Genomic DNA, 13,646 nt, shown 5'->3' on the forward strand with positions numbered 1-13,646 from the left:
GTGGTATCATAAATACACAGTAGAACAAACCAAAACACCATCAGTGGTTGTAACACAGTGTTACCAATGCCAAAGGTTTGGACATTTAGCAGCAGCATGCCGAGCAACTACGCGCTGTGTAGGCTGTGGAGAAAATCACCACATATCTCAATGTACCAAACTAAATTCCAAACCTAAATGCTGTAATTTTGGGGAAGAACACACGGCAAATTACAAAGGATGCCAAAAATACAAATCTATTAAGGCACACTAATACTAACTTAAAAATCCAAACATGAACAAGTCACAAACAAATAAAATCCAAGAACAATCAAAATCAACTACTGCTCAAACACCAAAAAACAAACACACAACAAACTCATATGCTGCAGTAGTCAAGAAAACATAATTCATGCAGGAAAAATCATCAAGTAATGAAGATTTACCTAAAACAACTGAAGACACACACAAAACCACTCCTATGAATATTAAAAACACACTAACCAATGCCATTACTTCCACCTTTTCTGAAATATTGACAGAATACACTGATCCAAATAATGAAAACAATCTAACAAATATAATTATTAAAATAATTATGAAAAACATCGAAAAATACCTATCAAAAATGTTAACATACATCAAGAACTCTGTTAAACATGGATAAATTCACAGTATTACACATCAATATCCAGAGTGCTATTGCTTCCAACATCTTTCCCCGTTAAATTTTACATCTGATAAAATCAAATTTGAATAATAATAATTAATAAAATAGTACTAAATTAAAACAGCCACATACGTAAATAAACTTTAAAAAAAAGAAAAGAAAAATATGAATGGACATTGCCCTGAAAAGGACCAGTCTGAAGTTGATATTTATATGCAAAAACGCCTCGTTTCGGATGAGAAAATATTTTACATAGAATAATGTAAAATATTATCCAAACGAGCCGTTTTTGCATATATATTTCTCTACAAGTGGGTTTTCTCGACATCACTGATTAAATTGATATTACTCCATATTAATCAATCAATTTCAACAATGTAATGGAAGGAGGAAGAGGTCTCGGTGTACCTGACCCTTCTGGGTATAAAAATTATATACACCCAAATACAAGAGACAGACATACTGAGGAAGATGTCAAAGAGCACCTGACCCTCCAGGGTACATATGATATCCAAACCCGAGAGAGAGAGAAGCTGAAACTAAAGCAGCTGAATAAGCTTAAGTGGACTTTTGAAAAGAAGACGAAAACTATATATATACATGTGTATACGTATACCATTGATGATATGTTTATAATCGCTATATTTGTTGTACCTATGTTCAACCTGTTCCGAATATATATATTATTTTGAAAACAAGTGTGCGCTGTTGATTATTGTCGCATGTATCGTAAAGAAGTCGCAGGCACCTACTGTAAAATAATTCTAAGCACATTAACATAGTATATGCATTTGTACTATTAATAACTATAAGCAAAAGCCTTTTAACTGAAAATTGGCGATAACCTAACGTATAGCAAAACAAATCTCTCCCCTGATTCAGAATCCTTAGCAGTGTGTTTTTTGAGTTGGCGTGCTTGTTGAACATGTGGAAAAATTGGAGGTAATGTGACAGGCAATAGCAAAATCTTGGGGTAATTCTACACCGTTTAGAATCCACCATACTGAACAAGGTGTTTCTTTGCAACCTAGCTATTCAATTCGTGTTAATCACTATGAGCCAATGCTGCTTAGTTTGGAAGAAAGGGCTTTCAACTGGTGCATCAGATTCAAGAACTAACTGAAATGGACATCTGGAAAGAGTTCACCTGGGAAAATAATCCTACTGTTAAAAATAAACACTGAAGTGATGGATTTATTGAAGTGGCAAAACACATCTTCGTAAAAGAGATCACAAATCATTTCTAAAATGTTTGCTGCAATGGAGTGTGTCAAAAGTTCAAGAAAAAACGAAGAGGAGAGCTTTAGAAAAATACAAAATAAAGCGACAGGATAAATAAACTCCTTGAGTATCCAACTAATTCAAATGCTTCATATGAGAAAATTTCCCAAGCACTTTTACTAATGAGGCTGAAGTACTTGCACTAACATTTTTTTTTGAGTACTACAGAGTTAAGTGCCACAAGCTGCTGGACACAGTGCATGATTATTTCAGGGAGCATTTCTATTTGATGCCCACGTTCTTTGAAAAAATGAAGAATTTTCATCACTAAATATACTGAAAATGATGTGAAAAAACACCCACAGTTGACAAGGAAGTTATTACATAAGTAATTAGAAATGTTCACTTTAAGAAATACCTATAATTTCCTCATTGAAACTGTAAAAACTTGGTTTTGGGCCCTTTTGATCAACTTGAGGTTATTGTGATGTTGTTCTTAGTTTGCCCTGGTTCCTTTGTTGATGTTAAGAGGACCTTCTGTACTCCTAGAAAGCTGAAGATTTAGCTTCGTAATACTCTGAAAAGATGTAATCTGAAGAATGTAACTATTTTTCATATTTAAAAACAAATTGATTACTTGGAAAGGAAAACACTCTGGCAATAATTTATTGCTGCAAATGACCAACTTAGGAAATTTTCTGCTCATTGCTTTGAAAAACAAAGAAATTTCTTTTAACCATGAAGTGCAGGAATACTCTACCATTGGACGTGCGTCAATTTTATATATATTAAGTTTGCTTTCTGTTGTGTAAGAGCGAAGATATCAATACCGTTTAAAATATGATGCCTACAAGATTATGATTGGTGGGTAGGAACTATGGGAAGTATTAGCTTGACATTCCTACAATGCTATTATCTGAATTAATACAAAATGAAGAAGTGTAATAGTGCCAAAGCCACTGATGTTGAAGTAAAAGGTAATTTAGTGTATGATAAAATATTAATTTTAGGGTTTTTTCATGACTCTTTTGAGATTTAGCACTACAAACCAAACCTCCTTATTTTCATGACTTCCAGCTATGAAAAAAAAAAAATGCAACTTATTATTACTTGTCATGTAATTTACTGGGCGTAACTATTGATATAGTGTATGGTCGACACAGATACTATCATAATAATATTTACCTGCAGTTGATGCCAGTTATTATAAATAACGCCTTTAAAAATTAATATATGAAACACCGTTACATACTGTCTTGAGAGTAAATATAATTTGAATGAAATAATTTCTACCAACCACAACTAGCACAATTATATCCTAAATTTAAGGATATTTTTTGAACAAACAGCTTAAACTACTATTATTTACTGAAAAAAAGGTGGATACATACAAATAATGTTTTAATGAACAATCAAAAAATTGTGATGATATAGTAGCACAGTTTTTGTTCTATCTTTACATTCAGTAAATATACTTAACACTTTGAATGTTTAAATAAAAGCTGATGAAAGAAAATATTATTAGTTTACAAAAGTTTGTTTAGAAACAAGTTATTTTGTGTCCATCAACTAATATGAGTATAAACTAACTGAATGTAATGACATAACTTTTTTTTAGTTATGACTAGTGCAGTAATAAAAAGTATTGATGGAAAATGCTTTAAACTTAATTTTGAAATGTCTACATTTCTGGCAAGTTTCAGTGCTTTTTGTTGTGAAAACACTGAGTTGCTTCACTCTTGCTAAAATTCTCAATAAAAAAAACATTCAACTTACTATTAACATGGAAATATGTCACGCTACCATTTCTTGGAATATTTTCTACTCCTACAGAGAATAGACAAATCTCTGCTGAAATTTGTTATAAAGGTATCCATAGAAATTTTTATTATTATTATTATAAACTTTAAAGCACATGATGGATTCACCCAAATGAGACTGGGAAAAGTCCTGCACACTCTATAGTCTGAAAGCATCTATCTTTATACAGAAAATTATAAAGTCAAATTCTTGTTGTATATTGAAAATGGGAATAGTCTTATATTAAAATAATTTGCTGTGTATCATTAAACTGGTTTTCTTCTTTAAACAACTGTGTTATTAAAATTTACACAAGTGTCGTCTTAATATAAATATAAATAAAACAATATAGCCTTATCACCTCACAAAAAACAAAGTTTAAGTTCCAAGTAACTCTTTGTTAGCTGCATTATGTAAAGTTTAAAAAATTGGGGATAGTTTTTAGATCTACTGTATCTAATATTAAAAGATATTATGTAAAGTTTAAAAAATTGCGGATAGTTTATAGATCTACTGTATCTAATATTAAAAGATATGTAAAATGTAATAGTAATATACTAGTAAGTATTTCTACATATTTCTTAAAAATGTTAAATATATAACACTCTATGACAATGATATTTTAGTGTCTATTTATTTTCTTTAGTTAATCACTAAAGTATCTAGTGAAAAAAGCCAATGTGTCTTTGTGCCAACAATCATTTTTTTTCAGATTACAAGTAATATTTATAAAAGGAAAAAGATTTAGGCTGTTGGTTTTCCATTATTATGCAATTTATTCGTGGACAATTTCAAAAGTGCAACAATTCCAAAGTTGAAAATAAATAAGTATTCTAATAAAATGTCATGAAAAATGCAGTCTAACAGATTTTTCTATTTTATTTATAACACTGACTATTCTATTAAATTTACTTTTCATAGTGCAGAGGTTTATTGTTTCAGTAAGTTAAAATTCAGGTGAAGTAAAATCTGTTACTCTTCAAAAATCATTCTTGGCTATCATACTTCCTGATCAAAAATCATGTCTTACCAATTCTCAAGAAATCACTGCTTTTTGTTGTTATCCAGTCAAACTTTTCAAATTATATTGTAAACAGGAAGATTATAATGAGTCATCATTAAGTAAGTACATAGCAGTAGAAACAGGTTTAATCCTGATGTCATTGCAAGAGCTATACAAAACTAAAAATATTATGTTAAAACCATTCATTAAATAAATTAAAAAAGAAGAGTTTGGCTTACCCTTTATACCTAGTTTAACTTGTGAAATAATGCAACAACAATATATATCTTTTGGATACATTCACCCATTAACAAAGTTATACAGATTTTTAATATAACTGAAACCTATAACAGATTCATGGTTATACATTTATTTTAGTATCTATGCTTGTTTCATTAGTTTTGTGTCCAGCATTTGACATATTGCTGAATATGTAGTGTGAGAAAATAATAAAAAAATACACTTATCTATAGCTGAGTTGAACCAGAGCATGGAGAATTACCACTAGAGAAGGATACAGCCAGAAAATGTATGCGATAAGAAAAATTATGAGTAGTTGTCCAAATTCCATCCTCGACAGTCACATCCTGAGAACAACAAAATGAATCACCACAGACATTATGACATGTCATATATGATAACAGGAAACACTTTAAAGAAGGCGTACTTTGAAGGAAAGGGAAGAGTAACCTATCTGGACAAGCTTATGAACTCAACATGCTAAGATGATGGGTGAAATATCACGATACACAGAATGATTTGAGGAAAAAAAAAACAAATAAAAATGGGAACCACAAAAGGAAGACATATGAGCAAAATCAGTGATGACGAGAAACCCACTTGTTGAGAAATTTATATGCAAAAACGGCTCGTTTGGGCTGAGAAAACACTTTACATAGAAGAGCGAACAACGTTTCGACCTTCTTCGGTCATCGTCAGGTTCACAAAGAAAGAGGTAACTGACCGGAAGCTGACCACATGTTTGAAAGGGGTTGTGTAACTGTGTGTCGAAATGTAGAGGGCGGTATTAGATGTTTGAATATATAATTTTATTTATTATATTAATATAATATATTATACATGTGGTCAGATTCCGGTCAGTTACCTCTTTCTTTGTGAACCTGACGATGACCGAAGAAGGTCGAAACGTTGTTCGCTCTTCTATGTAAAGTGTTTTCTCAGCCCAAACGAGCCGTTTTTGCATATAAATATGAGCAAAAGAATAGCATAAAGCCTGCATGGGGTACAATAGGTAATCAGGAAATAACATGGATGGAGGTGGGAGTAGATGCACTTTTTGCTCTCCCAGGTAGTAGAGGTGTTGGAAAGGAAGGAACGGTCCAAACAGAGCACAACGTAGGAGCTGTGGTAAAGGAAACAGGAAATATTAATTGCAAAATGGTCAGATCAATGCTAACCATAAGCCAGGAGGAAAAGGCAATATGCTTTATGACAAAGTCGATAGAAGAAACAAGAAGCCAAAGGTTAAAATAAAGGTTGGGAAAATGTAAAAATACAACACTAAGATCCAAACTGGATACAAGAAAAACATATTGAGGATGAATAACATGAAAGGCATGGGACAAACGGGAAAGTATGGTAGAGGTAAGAATTTAACAGAAATTGGTAAAACTATATGTCTGACAAGAAAGCTCTTTGACCAGGAAAATTTTATACTTGGTAAAACAAAGACGACAAGCAGACCAATGGCACTAGTAAAACAACAAGATAGAGAAATGGACTAAACAGGAAAGAAGAGAAACAACAAGAATCTCACATGGGCGTGATAAAAGCCATATGTGAAGTTGGAGTGTGAGAATGGTATAGTGAAAGACATATCATATTCATATCATCAACAAACTTGGAAGGGAAGCTAAAATTTGTATATATTAATAATATATTGCTACCATACATGGTGAAAAATATAGCTATAACTACCCCTTTCCGAGGGACTCTTGCCTCTGGAGTAATGTACTTAAGAGTATATGCTTTCAACATTTATTGCCACGCTTGTATTCTCTTGAACGCTTGATAACCAGATATTCAGAAAATTAGAAACTTACCCCACACAATATCGAAAGTTTTCTCAATATAAAGAAAGAAGACAACAGTGAAATATTTGTAATGAAGGCTGTGCATCGAAGTTAATTTGCTTAAATTTTGTAAAACGATTTTGAAATTCTGTTAATTTGGAGGTGTTTTCTAAGAATTTGGAAAGTCAGTTATTCATTATTCGTTTAAAAAATTTGTCTGGTTGAGGAGGTTAGCCTCATTCCAGTTTATTCGTTTTCCACCCTTCAGGTACTTAACCACTTTGTTTGATTTCAAAATAAAGTTATGTATCCAGGTATTAAAGGAAGATTGAACAAACGTTTTAGCCTTTAGTGGTCCAGTAATATGTTTGTGATCTTATACTCCTAGATACCAGGTTTCAAAAGTATCATAAGCAAAGCACAAATAGCTCTTATTATAAGTTTTTACTTAACCAAAAACAACAAAGCTGTTAAAGGCTTTATCAGCATCAGCGTAATCCTTTTGTTTTTCGGAGAATTGTTTGTAAGCGGTCTACAACCTGGAGCTATGGTTTCCTTGTGTTTTATGAATATGGTTTCTTTGATCGTGATTGGTTTTTAGTCTAATCAACTGTAGGATCTATACATAAAATGTGTATATTGTTTGTATTTATTGGCTATGGTTTTATTAAAAACAATTTTTCATGTTCGGACGTTGTCGTGTTTAAATATACTTGTGAGGTTATACTGAATGTATTTGCTTTTCTATGTGTCAGCCGCATTTTTAATGGACGTGGTTTGATCAAGAGACCCAGGAGAATCAAGCAGTCATTGGACTTCAATCTCCTTCCTTCTTGTTGTTTAATTTCTGGATGTCCTGTGAAGCTTACACTATTCTCCAGTGGTGTTCATTCTGGTAGATAGCAGAAACATATTCTTTACATGCTATGTCTAAGAGAGTAAAATTCAGATTTCATTCTGTTTCCTTCCGACAACCACAGGCGTAATTTACGAGAGAAGGGGACGTCACACATGTCCCACCTACTCTGTGATGTATAGCAAATATTCCTTTTCATATTTTGTTGGACGGAGATGTCGTATTATACATCTTAATTATTTATCTTTCAATTATATTTATGTAAAACTAGGTACTATGACAATCGAAGACTGCACTAGGTTAATTAAAACATTAACGTGTCTAAACCACAAACAGGCAATTGATAGATGACATCTAAGGATGAAGCAAAAATCATCCTTCTAATAAGGTAAAGATATGGTTTTGAAATACTAATAAAGTTAGATAAATTACGTCTTCGATTTCATAACCTTCAATCTTACATAATATATAAATGTAATAAAAATGGTTGATTTTTCCGTAAACATAAACTGGCAAATTGAGGTATTTTTCAAAAATGTATATAAAAATCACTCTAAAAGCCATATCATAGTTTCATTTTAAAAAGTGTAAGTATTTTTATTTCTCTGTTTTTAATACAACAGTGTTATCTGGCAGATGTTTATTATTCTGGTGACTTAAAAACTCGTTTAACTAGCTGTTTTGTGATAGAAAAGTTACTACCTTAACATCCCTTACATTCAACATAGAAATATTTTATTTATTTCTTGCTGTTCTTTTGTTTCTCTACAAACAGATTAGGTTTAAATGTCAATGTGTTCTTTGATTGTTTTTTAACTACGTGTATAAATGTTCTCGTTTAATAAACCCATTCAATGTAACTAAATATTCTTTTTTCCCTGTTATTAAATCTAAAGGAGATTCAACATGGAAACTGTGGTCAATATTTATGAATTAAAGATCATGAAAGCAAGAACGTATAGATAAATAATAACATAACACATAAAAAGCTGGGAAGCCAAAATAGCGTTAATTATATCAAGAATCAGACGTCATAGAAATTAAATGTGTAATTTGGTTTAGAGAAGTTATCAACATTGTAAAAAGCAGCAAAGAAGTTAACTTTAGATGTAACGCATTCTTTTGCAAGCAGAGTAAAGCTCTGCAAGTGTTGACTAAATTGTTTTTGAGGTGTTATTAAAGTTGTAAATACAATCACAATCATTGTTACTGCTCCTAGAAATATGAAACACTATATAACTGTAGTTGTGCTACATCTTTTAAAATGTGTGCACAGTTTTCATAATAAATCGTTATTTAAAATAAATAGCAATATGTTAATTTCAAACAGTCTGTAAAACTATTTCAAAGAAATGTATTGCTAGAATTGTATTCTTCGTATCATTAAATTATCATTGCTACTATTATTTCAGTCACTTTTACCTGCCTATTTGTAAAGTAAGAATCCCCATTTCTTAAGTGATTTAAATAGAAGTATTAAGGGGCGTCTAGTGGTACACGAGTTCGATATTTTTGCTGTCATGTTTATTGCAAGAGTAGGAGTAGGCAGGTTTGAACAGCACTGCCACAGAGAGAGACATATTGTGCACTCAGGAAGGATATTGATGATAATAAAGAGCTGAACATCAGACTTGTTTTGTACAGAAGCCACATAGTCAGATGGGTCAGCAAAATGTGATCTTTTACGTGCTCTACATCAATCACACAAACACAAAGCTCGTTATAGACCGAACGTTGAAAGTTGCGACTATCTACTGTCAGGAGAGATGGTTCAAAGATATTTTCTGGCTCCAATTTCGCCTTTGTTTCCCAAGGGTGTTATGCTTTTATTGCACATACGAACTCAGAGACAAAAAAACATTTCTCACCAAAAATGCAGGCCCCTCATTTGTATCCACAAAGAAAGATTTGCAGAGAATGCTGACTGTCAACTGCTCGAAGTTGTGGTATCAACTCAAGTTCAGAAGGTAAGATCAGCAGATATTCAGCTTTTCATGTTTAAGCATCAGAACAACAGAAAGCAAAATGTCTCTAAATAAAAAAATATACCTGTGCAAAAATTCAATATGATATCCTGAGTTTAATGGACAACTCTATAGTCAGAGATAATGTAAATTAAATTTCTTTTCTCTCGCTGCTGCAATATCCAACAATCACTGATGGAACACAAGATATATCTGACACTGACCAGCGGCCAGTCAGCCTCCACTATGTGGATTAGGATGAGATGCCACATGAGGAATTTGTAGGTCTCCATAAAATGTCTTCAAGAACAGGAGAAAAAATATTCAAGGTTGCTTCTGATATCTCATTGCACTGAATCTATCCTTTCTTGTCTTTCAATGTTGTCTTTTGATGTCAAGATCAGAGCACAGAGATGATTAAGTAATAACTATATAACTAGTGCGAGTTGAGCGGAAAAGGAGAGAAAAAGACAGACTACAGTAGAAGATAGTAAAATCATGGCCAAGGTAAAGTGAAGCATCAAGTTAACTGCCATAAAAGTAATAGGTCTAACAGTTTAGAAAAAACATATGATGGTGCAGGGAATAGGTCAGGCCAACACTCCGTAGCACATATTTTTAAAGAAAAAGCAGTCGCTAACTTTTCATAGCTATTGTGATTCTCATTACACGAATTTACTCAGGCAGTTTGTACAGCCTCTCCTGTAATTCAACATTCTTAGCAATGTGTTGATGAGTTGGCGTGCTTTTTGAACAACTGGAAAAATTGAAGGTACAGTCTGGTGCAATTGTAAGTTCTGAGTGCAACTCCTACACTGTTTTGAAACCACTTGACCCCAAAAGATGTTATATTTGCAACCAAACCACTCAGTTAGTGTTAATCAGTACAAGCCAGTATTGATTTATTTCAAAGAAATGACTTTCATCTTGTGAATCAGATTCAACAACTAACTGAAATAGACATCTGGAAAGACTTCACTCGGGGAGTGGCCCGGCATGGCCAGGTGGGTTAAGGCGTTCGAATCCCGGTCGCACCAAACATGCTCGCACTTTCAGCCGACGGTGTGTTATAATGTGACGGTCAATTCCACTATTCGTTGGTACAAGAGTAGCCCAAGAGTTGGCGGTGGGTGGTGGTATCTAGCTGCATTCCCTCTAGTCTTACACTGCTAAATTAGGGACGACTAACGCAGATATCTCTTGAGTAGCTTTGCGCGAAATTAAAAACGAACAAACAGATAATCACTCGGGGAAATAATTGCATGGATAATTATAGACAATTAAGTGATGGAAGAATTGTGGTGCTTAAAAACCTCTTTGCAAAAGAGAACATAAATGATTGCTGCAAAAAGTAAATGGTGTGTGTCAAAACTTCACTTCGAGAAAAAGTGAACAGAGGAAAGTTTTAGCAAAGTATAAAATAAAGTAGCAAGATAAATTAACTTCTTGAATATCCAATTGATTCAAAGGCCACGTATGAGAAAATTACTCAAGCATTTTTACTGGTTAGGATGTAGCACTTGCCCCACCATTTTCTTTGGAGTGGTACTGAGTTGGGTATCATAAGCTGTTAGACAACGTACATGTGACTAGGAAGTTATTTCATATGTAATTAGAAAACGTTTATTTCAAGAAACATCTATCATTACAGCACTGAAGCTGGAAAAATTTTGAAAGCCTGTGGCCCTTTTGATCAAGTTGAGGCATTGAAAAATTGGTCTCAGTTTACCGTGCTTTCTTTGGGGAAGTTGAAAGGACTTTGTGTGCCATATTCAAGAACAAATTAATCACTTAGAAAGGAAAATACTCTGGCAGCGATTTACTGGTGCAGATCACCAGCTTAACAATATTTTCGAATCCTTACTATAAAAACAAGGGAATTTCACTGTGATATTTTTTTTCTAAAGGCAAGTACAGTTATTCTTTTAAGCGCTTTTTTAAATCTATTAATGTCATGGTTGTTTTATTTGTATACCAACACGGGAATTTTCATAACAAGTTTACTTACTATTAGTGATATTGCCACACTGTGCAAATCATATCAGAAAATTCATATTTTTAGACGATGTAAAAAATGAAGATTTAATAGATAGAAGTTTCACCTCCTTCAACAACTAAAATATGTACCATAACGGTCAATAATATTAAATATATTAAGCTTATTTTACTAGTACTTATTTTTATTTAAAGACTAACAATTACCATCTTTGTAACTTCTTCATTTTGAAAATTATTTTAACTAAATAACGTTTTCAGCTAAAGTTTATACTGTATCAATAATTAAGACAGGCATTTGATTTGTTTAGTTAAAGTTACCCTAAGTATTGCTGATGTAAGTGTTATTACTGTTTCAAACGTTTTATTGATACCTAAATATTGCTCAAACTGTAAAATGACAAACCGATTTTTTATATAAAACGGGAAAAAATTAGCATAAATGTGTTTGTGTTTTTTTTTCTTATAGCAAATTCACATTGAGCTTTATGCTGAATCCATTGAGGGGAATCGAAATTAGCAAAGAAAAGAACTATTTTAATTTGTAAAGTATACCATCTTTTAGATCTAATTTTAATGGAACCCAAACAACTTTAGAAATGAAAACTTCGCCCCTGTTGACAACAATTTAATATTTTGTCATTCGATTTGAATATACGGGTCTTCTTTGCGCAAAGAGATTCATAACTGCTCAGGAAATATAAAATTCGAGTTTCATTTTTACTTAAATGCCTTTTTGAAATAAATTTAACATGTATTATATCTTGGTAATAACCTACCCAGTATCACTTGGATACAAGAATAACAAGTTCACCAGGTTTAATTGCTGGAGGTACTAAGGTTTGTGTTGCTTGCGTGTGAAAAAAATTTCGTAGTAGGCTCAGTGGAGCATTTTCTTGAAATGCTCTTTTGAAAATTTATGAACAGTTGAACTAGCGACTTTGTAACCTAAATTTAAGGCACTCTTTTGAAACACTCAACTGAAAGTATTATTTTTTGCTGAACAAAAACGTAGATGCATATAATCCATTTATTAAGAAATGATGTTTCAGTGAATTATTGAAATGGTGGTGATAATATATTAGCACAGTTTATTCTTATACTTTTACATCTAGCACACACACACTTAACAATTTACACCTCTCTGGACAGAGATATATTTGCGGACTATAACAGTTAAAATCGATTTTCGATATCCATGGTGGGCAGAGCACAAGTAGCCCATTGTGTAGTTTTGTGCTTAATTCTAAACAATTTAAGGGGTGCACTTCGTAATCTGAGGGTCGCGGGTTCGCGCCAAACGTGCTCGCCCTCCCAGCCGTGGGGGCGTTATAATGTTTTGGTCAATCCCACTATTCGTTGTTAAAAGAGTAGCCCGAGTTGGCGGTGGGTGGTGATGACTAGCTGCCTTCCCTCTAGTCTTACACTACTAAATTAGGGACGGCTAGCACAGATAGCCCTCGAGTAGCTTTGTGCGAAATTCCAAAACAAAACAAACAAACATTCTAAACAAAATCCTATAAAGCTAAGTTCTCGAATAACATGTGATAGAAGGTGTGCATTTTACCAAAAAATAAAAGTTAGAAGATATTCGTAAGCTTATAATAGTTTATTTGGAAACGACTTATTTCGTGTTCATCAACTAATATATGTATAAGCTAACTGTAGTTTATGTGATGACTTCATTTCATTACTTAAGACTAAAGGTATAATGAAAAGTATTGAAGAAAAATGTTTTAAACGTATTTTTGAAATACGTAAATTTTGGGAAACTTTCAACGCAGATCTACTTATAGCTGATATGTACTTTACTTGAGAAATTATAAGAATATCAAAGAAAATTCAGTAATAGCCCATGTTTTGGAAAGAAACTGAAGCTCTCAGTCGGTGAAAAAAATCCACATCGAACTATGACCTCTTTGTGCATGTGTTTTTAATCAATATTTCTCTAAATTGCTGACAGAATTTCAACTAAATTAGTACAAATTTGGACTTTAATTCAACTTAAGAATTGCTCTTCTTTCAAGAGCAGAATTTGATCAACGTTGTATAGCAGATGTATCATATTTGCTTTATCATTTGCACATATAATTTAATTGGTATTGCCATAATAACAGAACAAACC

This window comes from Tachypleus tridentatus, chromosome 4, assembly GCF_004210375.1.
Source record: "Tachypleus tridentatus isolate NWPU-2018 chromosome 4, ASM421037v1, whole genome shotgun sequence".
In the NCBI taxonomy this organism is placed as follows: Eukaryota; Metazoa; Arthropoda; class Merostomata; order Xiphosura; family Limulidae; genus Tachypleus; species Tachypleus tridentatus.